Consider the following 9,581-nt stretch of genomic DNA (forward strand, 5'->3'; position numbering starts at 1 on the left):
GTTTAAGTTCTCATAAACTGTTAAAAAATAATTGAAACATGATAAGACTTGAACAACTCGCTTATAATTATCCATATAAATTGTGGTCAATGGGCAAAATGTATAAGGCATCCAAATTAAATTTTATAAAAGCAGACTATTTCCCAAAAAGTGATAAAAATTCCAAAACATGAAAAGCGAACAGCCTAAAGGAGGTCAAGCTTACAATACAACACAGCTATCTCATCCAATTTGATCACGGATCAGGTGTCCATGTTTCGTTCACAAGAATCTGACAACACCCAGTCTTACGTTTTGGTCTGGTAACATTTAAATCAACCAGAATAAGTTTCTCGATACGATAAATCCCGATCGTCCCGGTAGGTCGTAAGAACAGAAAATAAAACTAAGGGATTGACAGCTACTTTTAAGCCCTGTCATTTACATGTATCTTAATGTAAAACACAATGATCTGAAAGTACCCACTTATCTTAGATATTTATATGTAATAAAACAAAAAGCTGTAGTAATAGTGGACAAGTTCTAAAACTTGATTAATTTGATAGTTTTAACTTATGTAATCATTGATACCAAGATTTTCATTTTGTTATTGACTTCAGACGGGCATTTCGTCCTCATAAAAAACGTCAGTGACTTTCGATTGAAATAAAAGTACGAATTAGGCTGAAGAACATTGAACACAAAAAATTAACCTCAAAATTAAGACACATTTTTTTTTAAATACAGAAATCTACAGCTATTAATAAGGTATCTGTTAGTTCTTAAACTCTTCGAAATGTTTTCCTAGTGCACTACATATTTAGCAATGACATTCTCGTTAAAAAAATAGATACTGCACACTTCCAAAGGGAAATATTTTGATAAAATTTAAAGATAAATCAAACCATCTTATAACTGTTTTTACAATGCGCATGACAAATAAAAATTGCCTTTTAATCTCAGGTATTTTTCGATGATCCGTGATCAGATTTTGTTTTCTGTCTCTCATGCTTACGGTCTATAAAAATTTGCAACTATGTCATAATAATAATGTTGTATTACTTCATAAAACCAATTTAATAACTTCTTCATGTTATTAAAGTTGTAGATTATTTGCATCTTAGGTGTAGCACAGTTATTTGTGGACTCAACTTTATCGTTTAAACAAAATTATGCATATCATAGTATGTGACGTTCCTGTTGAGCACATTGCATGCAAAGCAGTTTTAATGTATGTTTGACCTACTTATAGAAATATGTATTAAATTCCAGGTTTTGACAATCTATAGATATAGGAAGATATGGTATGAGTGCCAATGGAACAACTCTCCATCCAAATAACAATTAAAAAAAACATTATAGGTCAATGTACGGTTTTAAACACGAAGCCTTGGCGAACACCGGAGAACAAGCTATAAAGGGCCCCAAAATTACTACTGTTGAACTATTCAAACGGGAAAACCAACGGTCTTATATGTTTTGAATTCATAGTCGTTAGTATAAGATGAATAAATACACCTCATATGTAAAATAGGAATGCTTGAGTTGTTTATGACATTTTCCAATTGTCTAAAAGAGGAACCGACAAACGTGTAAATTAAAAACAAGCTGTAAAGGCAATGACTAATATATATATATATATATAGTATCTAATTTATATTTAGATCCATTTTGTTACATCTTTTGATGAATTTTATTTGACAATTGCTAATGGCAGTCAGCAGCGTTAAAGAACATCAGTTGTTCGACCTGTTAGTCAAATGCGTTTTGGTCTTTTGGAAAAAAAAAAATTTGTGCTGTATTTAGACCCTTTTACAACGAAATTTGTTTAACATGCATACGTATAAACATTGCAGTTTTTATCCAACGGTTTTTATCCAACGCAATCATAGGTTTGAAAGTAGTTTTCAATTTAGATTCGTTTATATTTTTTTCGTTTTGGCTTGTATCATATTTTCCCTCCGGTTTATTTGATCCGCTCATCCTATCTTGACTCTTAAAATTCAAGAGTCTATCTAAAAATGGGTTATATTCTATATGGCCTTTCAAATACCGTTTCGATCCCTAACGTCACTAAAGAAACATTTATTGTTAAAATCCGGATCTGGGACAATATTCCTAATGCGCCTTGAAATGAGAAACTCAAAATCGCGTGTAAACACAAAATCTCTGTGAAGTGATATTTGACACATATCTATGGTAAACAAATGACTGAGCTGAACCTGTTGTGTTAATTTAGAAAGTAAGGGAACACCAAATAAATGTGTAAACACTATGGAGCTATTAAATCTGTTCAAAGTATTAAAAGAAGTAGGTCCAGTAAGGGTCGATTTTTGCCTCAAATTTCAGGTCCATGTAATGAAAGTTTTTGGACACTTTTTAAACACTTAAGTGTCTATATCAATTGATTTGATTAGTTTATGTGAAAAATTTTACTGATTCAGTCATTAAAAACGCTCTGATTCAAGCTAAAGTATGAAAAATCTATCAAATATGCCAAAAAACGTCACTTTTCAGATAGTTTTTGTCAAAATTGAATGTGGCCGCATCCGTGTTCATCCTCAAACTTTATATATATTTTGTATTATTATCAAATACAACTTACAGTTTAATAACACGAATTAACACGAATGCAGTCACTTTCGTTTTAGACAGAAACCGTCTAAAAATTGACCAACATGCTAAAATTTTGAAGATGTCAGTAATTCAGTTTGACTTCATGATGCAAGAACCTAATATGTGTGCTTTGTATCGTCAAAAACAGCTCATATATGTGACCAGCCACGACATATCCAGGCTTATGGAGGTAAAACGTCATTGTGAGAAAATCGCCGTTAACTATATGTGACTAGCCATTTCTAGGCTTAGTTGGGTACATTGTCTAAAATTTGATTTTTGTATATTTATCTAAAATATTCCGAAACAAAACTCTCTGTCATGTTATTATGACATATTTGTTGTAATAGCAATGAAACGAGTCATTTCGAATACCGGTAGGAAAATGAGACTGTTCTATGACGACTTTTATTTATTGAAGCCACTAGTTCATAAAACACAAAATTATTGTATTTATCGGCTTTTAGTGATGTTGAATAGCGTATTTGAATAAAATTTCAAAGACTTAAATTTACTGCAATGCAAACAATTCTTAGCTTAAACTTGTTGAAATGAAGTTAGTTTGAAATTTGTCAAAGTAAGCTTTAAGAATTCCTTTTTCTTTTTAATTTAGATTTATTATGCATGTCTCTATACATAGTGAGCGACGCGTAACAGTTTATAAGTAGGTGTTCTCATATATTAATGTGATACGGTGCATTTATTATGGATATATTTCAGACTTCATTTATGAAAGAAACACTTTAGAGCAGAGCAGTATTTGTTTGTTTGTAGCTCTATTTTAGAACATTTAATTTAAACTTGTTGAAATGAAGTTAGTTTAAAATTTATCAAAGTAAGCTTTAAGAATTCCTTTTTTTAATTTAGATTTATTATACATAGTAAGCGACGCGTAACAGTTTATAAGTAGGTGTTCTCATATATTAATTTGATACGGTGCATTTATTTTGGATATATTTCAGACTTCATTTATGAAAGGAAATATATAAAGCAGAAATTAGATTTTTTTTGTATCAATTTAAAATGTAGATTCAAATATTTTTCACTTCACACGATAAAGTAAAACTTCTTCAAAACTTATATATGATGTATAGTTCGGCGTCCGCAAAAAAGAAGCCAACGAAAGTGTTTATCTTTTCTTCACATACGTATTTCATTGAATCTCGATATGTATCATGTTTATAATTTTTTTAACAATGACGTTCTACCTCCATAAGCCTGCAAATGTCATGGCGGGTCACATATATGTAGAAGAAGCGTTTTACCTTTCAAAATATAGCTTAAAGATTGCATATTCACAATTTTCTTAAACTTCTATATTTTGGGGCCAAAAGGGGTCATAGTGAACCTGTTCCTTTCAAAGAACTTTTTGTGTTAAAAATGGGATTCTTTGCCATGAGGAGCCACATTGCAAAGGATATTCGGGGTTTGCTAATGTACAGAAAAAATGAATCGCACTTCGTACACCCAAAAATTGAACCACATATGTAAACATTTCTCAGCTTTGAAACAAGCCAACATACATATACAATTTTACGATATGGGCTGAGCAACAGAAGAAAAAGTTACCATTACCGCCTATGGAGAAACATTTGCGCATATTGTCCCATGTTGTGTACCAAAAAAATATATTGACACCTTATGTTCGTGCCATAACAGTGTGGCCACAAGTTGATTGTTTTCTGTTTATTATTAACTATTTGTTAAGGTCCATTTTGTTACATCTTGTGATCAATTTTATTTGACAATCGCAAATGACAGTCAACAGGGAGTTAAAGAACATCAGTTGTTCGACCTGTTAGTCAAATGCGTTTTGTTTAATATACTTTTTCACTTTTTGGTCTTTTGGAAAATGTTGTTTGTTTTAATATTTATAATAGACAAATAATAGTTTAGAAGACATTAAAATTCAAGATTAAGCAACACGAACCCCAAAATAAACTGAGGGTTAACTCAGTTGATCCGGATGGAGAAGCTGATCCTGCTCCACATTAAAACCCGTCAAAGCGACATGTTTTTTCAAACGTTTCATGTAAAAACAAATAACAAATTAATCTTTTTTTTTACAGTACGTCTTCTTTAAGTAGAAGAGTTTTCTATCTTTTTTTTAATTGTATTTAGATAAATCAGATGCAAACATGGTGTTTTTTGGAAAAACGTGTTAGGAGTTTTGGTCCTCAATGCTCTTCAACTGCGTACTTTATTTTGCCTTTTAACTTTTTGGATTAGAGCGTCACTGATGAGTCTTTTGTAGACGAAACGTACTAAATTTAATCCTGGCATCTATGATGAGTTTATTTATTAAAGTTTCCTCTATAATTTCTTGGTAAAAAGTGCTAAATATTTATATGTCTGGTAACTTTTTTTTTTTTTTTAATACCACTTTGGGTAACGCTACATATGGTGATGTTTTGTCCCCGAGGGTATCATCAGCCCATGCCCAGTAGTCAGCATGAATATCAATTATATGGTAGTTTCTATAAATTTTCTACTTACAAAACTTGCAAATGTGCGAGTTTATCTTAGTCATATTTGGCACAACATTTTAGAATGTTAAGTCCTAAATGCTCTTCAATTTTGTACTTGTTTGCTTTCTACATATTTTGATCTAGGCGTCACTGGTGCGTTTTATGTAGACGAATCGCACGTCTTGAAACATACCATTGTTTATATAAAAAATATTTTTGTTCAGTTTTGATGCATCCTTCATTTTTTGTTGAATTAATTTTTCATGTTAATGAAACTGCGTTTATTCAGTAGTTTTGTATACAGAATAAATCACGGTCGCTATATCCTAAAACTTACTTTCTGCATCAATGGGATGTTCTCTTATTGTATTCGAAGTTTAGTGACTATGCAGAAAGTATATATCCCATATAACTTAAAATACAATTAAAAAGATAAAAATGCCTTATATCTTGAATAATTATCTAGTCATTTAACATTGACGGTCGACGGAGGACAAACTATTACGACAACAAAGATGATATCAGCTCTCAAATTGTGAACTTTCCAATTATTGTAGCAATATTCCATCAAAGCTTGTAGATAGTGTCAATTTGGTACGTTTTCCTATTCTGATTTCTTTAATAAAGTCTAGTGTGGACAAAATGCACTTCTGGCGTAATATAATTTTAAACTTGTTGCCTTTTGTTGGCTATTATTCGTCTGTTTTTTTTGCCAATTGTGCATTTTAACATTGTGTTTCGGTTGTGTCGTTTGTTTTCTCTATTTTTGAGTGTGAATTCACATTACTATAAGACGTGTCACGGTACTTATCTATCTTAAATACATGTATTTGGTTTTGATGTTATATTTGTTATTCTCATAGGATTTTGTTTATTGGCTAGTCCGTTTCTGTGTGTTACATTTTAATGTTGTGTCGTTGTTCTCCTCTTATATTTATTACGTTTCCCTCAGTTTTTGTTTGTTATCTCGATTGTTTTTTTTTGTCAATGGATGTATAAGTTTTGAACAGCGTTATACTACTGTTGCCTTTATTTTACACTTACAATGACGTTTTGAACAATCACAGGAATCTTGGTGGCCCAGTTGTCTAAATAGTTACTACTGTAATCACTAGTCAGTCAACAATAAGATTGTGAGTTCGAAGCCCGCTCGTGCAGGAGGACTCGAATACAATCTTTTTTGACAAGGATCGTCGGTTTCCTGTCAAAAGTAGGTAGTCTTCTCAGGGCACTCCTTCTTCCTCCACCAACAAAAACCGGCCTACGCAAAATAGCATAAATGCGGTGCTTAAAGTGGCGTTAAAACCAAAATAATAAAAATCAAATTTAAACAATGACGTGTAAGTTGGGAAGTTGAAATTATCCTTTTGTATGTTTGAGCTTTTGCAATGTTTTAATGTCGTCATTTGAAGAGGGACATTTCGTTTTGATTTTTTTCTTGTTAAAGTTCAATATTTATATGTTTTTTTTTTGTATAATCTAGAATTACAATAACCGTACGTGCGAAAACAAATTTCGTTGTGATTACCAACGATAATCTATTATTCTCAACAAATTGTATTTACCTTAGAAAGATATTAATTAGACAAAACAAAATTAAGAAACATGTATATGCAATTTTGATATAGTATTCAGCTGCCTCAGCAAATGAAGAAAGGACCTATCCATTAAGTATAGCTCAATCACATATAAACATGGGAGAAAAAATTGAGATGCAACCCACTTTCTACTATAATAATAAAATAAATATTTAATTAAAGATTTGTTTTCTATTTTGCGTAAAACATAAAAATAATATATCTATTAAAAAGAAAAGGTTAGTGATTGTAGGGTAAATATATGCACATATTAAATGCATTGCGTGTCAGCAAGTTGGATCTTGACTCTACCAAATATGTCTATGTTTTGTAATTTTATTGCAATAACATATAAGGTCCGTTTTTCTTTTTTCATTTTGTGCAAAAAGTGGAACCATGTCTACGGAAAGGAACGTAAAATAATTGTATGGTAAATGCATTACGGGTGAGCAAGCATGATATTGATGTCTATCATATATTAATATTATGTTACAATTTTATGCATTTCTTTAATATGTCACATTTATATTTAGTTTCACCTTCTACGACAAAACTATGTCGTTTATTCTCATATTTAGACTTCACTCAGTAAGAATTGGTGGTTGCGGGTAGCAGTTAGACTAACAGGTAAATAATATGTATTAGATAATTTGTGGTATATATAATCGATAAATTCTAGTTTTCTAAATACAAAGAAAATGATTTTTTAATAATTATCATATAGATGAATAAGAATTAGTTCAAACTATACGACTAAAGTAATTAAAAAAAAATCTCATGAATCTTAGGAGAAAAAAAGTGTTGCTTTTAATCAAAGAAAAACGAATTGATTAATTATAATAAAGAAACATATTCAACAAGTGAAAGAACAACACATTTATTCACGAATGCGCGTATTTTTTTTTTAATTTATTTTCTTAAATTAGTTATTACTTCTTGATAATACGAATGCGCGTATTCTTTTTTCTTTATTTTATATTTTTAAAATTAGTTATTATTTCGTTATAGATTCGGAAATGTTGTTTTTAAATGAAATAAAGGTACGGAACTTAATCCTTTTCTAGGTATTCTCTTTTTATTTTGGTCTTATTTCAATATCTGACTTGTAGGGCTTTTATAATGATTTTCGGTATACCGTTGTTCAACTAAGGTGATACCAGAATAAAATGATAGGAATTCAGCTACTGTTTTATAAATTGTTTATATTTTTTTTTACATTTGTCATTTTGGGGCCTTTTGTACATTTAGCTGACTCTTTGGTGTTGTATTTGCTCATTGTACGTTGTCCTTTATTAATTTTTTTTTGTCATTTGGTCTCTAGTGCCACAACTTGTTTATTTATATTTATCGACGTCTTAGCAACGCCTATGAAATATGGTATGATTATTGAAATAACAACTTTTATTTGACATGCGAAATTATCAGATCTCGTTTCAGTGAGAAATTAATAATTACATTAACGGTACCAATTTTCCTGCACCAGATGCGCATTTCGACAATACATGTCTCTTCAGTGATGCTCGTGGCCAAACTATTTGAAATCCAAAGCTTATATAAAAGATGAAGAGCTATATATATACAATCAAAAAGGTCAAAAAATTATAGCCAAATCCGTGAAAATGCATTGCCACCATTCTAATGCAATTCCTTTGAAATTGAATTTTCTTTTCCCCACGAGTCGCTAGATACGTTTTAAGGAGGCCAAGCTTAATAACAGTTTTGTCATCCAATTTGATTATAGATAACGTGTCCATTACGTGTCCATGTTTCGCTCAACAGTATTGACAACACTCAGTTTTCGTTTTAGTCGGGTAACATTTAAAGCCACCAGAGGCCGGTTGTTCATGACTTGGTTTAATTTAACCATCTGTTCAATATAACCCAGAGTTAAATCATTTAACCGACGGTTACACAACCTGTTATTTAACATGATTTTAGCCCTTGGTTATGTAACCGTCAGTTTAATTTGTTTTCAAAACGGAATAATTTTATTTGAGAATTTATGTTCCCACAATGCATCATTCTTTTGTAATATTTTCTGGGTTAGCAATAATTCAATATGGCAGAAACACCCAGATCAGACAAAAAAGGCCAAAGAAACCCAACATGACGTTGAGAAATATTATCCTATTTTAAATTAATTCTAAACAAGGCAACAAAGTAAAAAAAAAAAAAGTCGAAATTTGGCAAATTATTGCTCACCACACCAGGAACCGCGCCTCAAAAGTTATCTTATCTAGAGGCCTACTATCCGTTGACTCTTTTTAAATTACTCAAAAGCAAAGCTGGTGTATAATTAGTAAGCATCCACTGATTCAGATAACTTTTCCTCTTTAAAATTTCACATATCTGGTGTATGCATAATCAAAATTTCAACTGCGAGTGTTTCAAAATAATGTTCCGTAGCATAATTACCAACGTAAATTTGGTTAAATTTAAACATATATTATTAGACTATCATGTGCAGATATATTTTCCTTGCTGTCCATTTGTTTTTTATTGGTTTTGTCATTTCATTTTGACATATATTAAGCACTTTCCGATTTTATTTTCTTCGAGGTTTTGTACTTTTGTGATTTTACTTTTTCCTATTAAGGAAACTCAACTTATATCTTTGATCGTAATCTGTAACGTAAACTAACAAAGAAAAAATGTGTTCTTTAACGCGATTGCTTAATGTTTGAAAAAAGAACCCGGAAGAAGGTTATCATCACAGATCAAGGAAAGCATTAATATTAATCGTTTGGGATCATCATTCATTATTTAGAAATGTGAATAGATATATATGTTTTGTATTTGTTTTAAATTTATTTTCGGGGAGGGGGCCGTATTCATTTTTTTAGAGGCGGGATTTTGAGAAGCTTGATCTGTTTTGAACATTGTTTGCGAATGATGAAATCGTTAAAAAAACGACTTTCATTGAATGTAAAAAAAAAAATAT

The sequence above is a fragment of the Mytilus trossulus genome, chromosome 3, assembly GCF_036588685.1.
Source record: "Mytilus trossulus isolate FHL-02 chromosome 3, PNRI_Mtr1.1.1.hap1, whole genome shotgun sequence".
NCBI classification, from domain to species: domain Eukaryota; kingdom Metazoa; phylum Mollusca; class Bivalvia; order Mytilida; family Mytilidae; genus Mytilus; species Mytilus trossulus.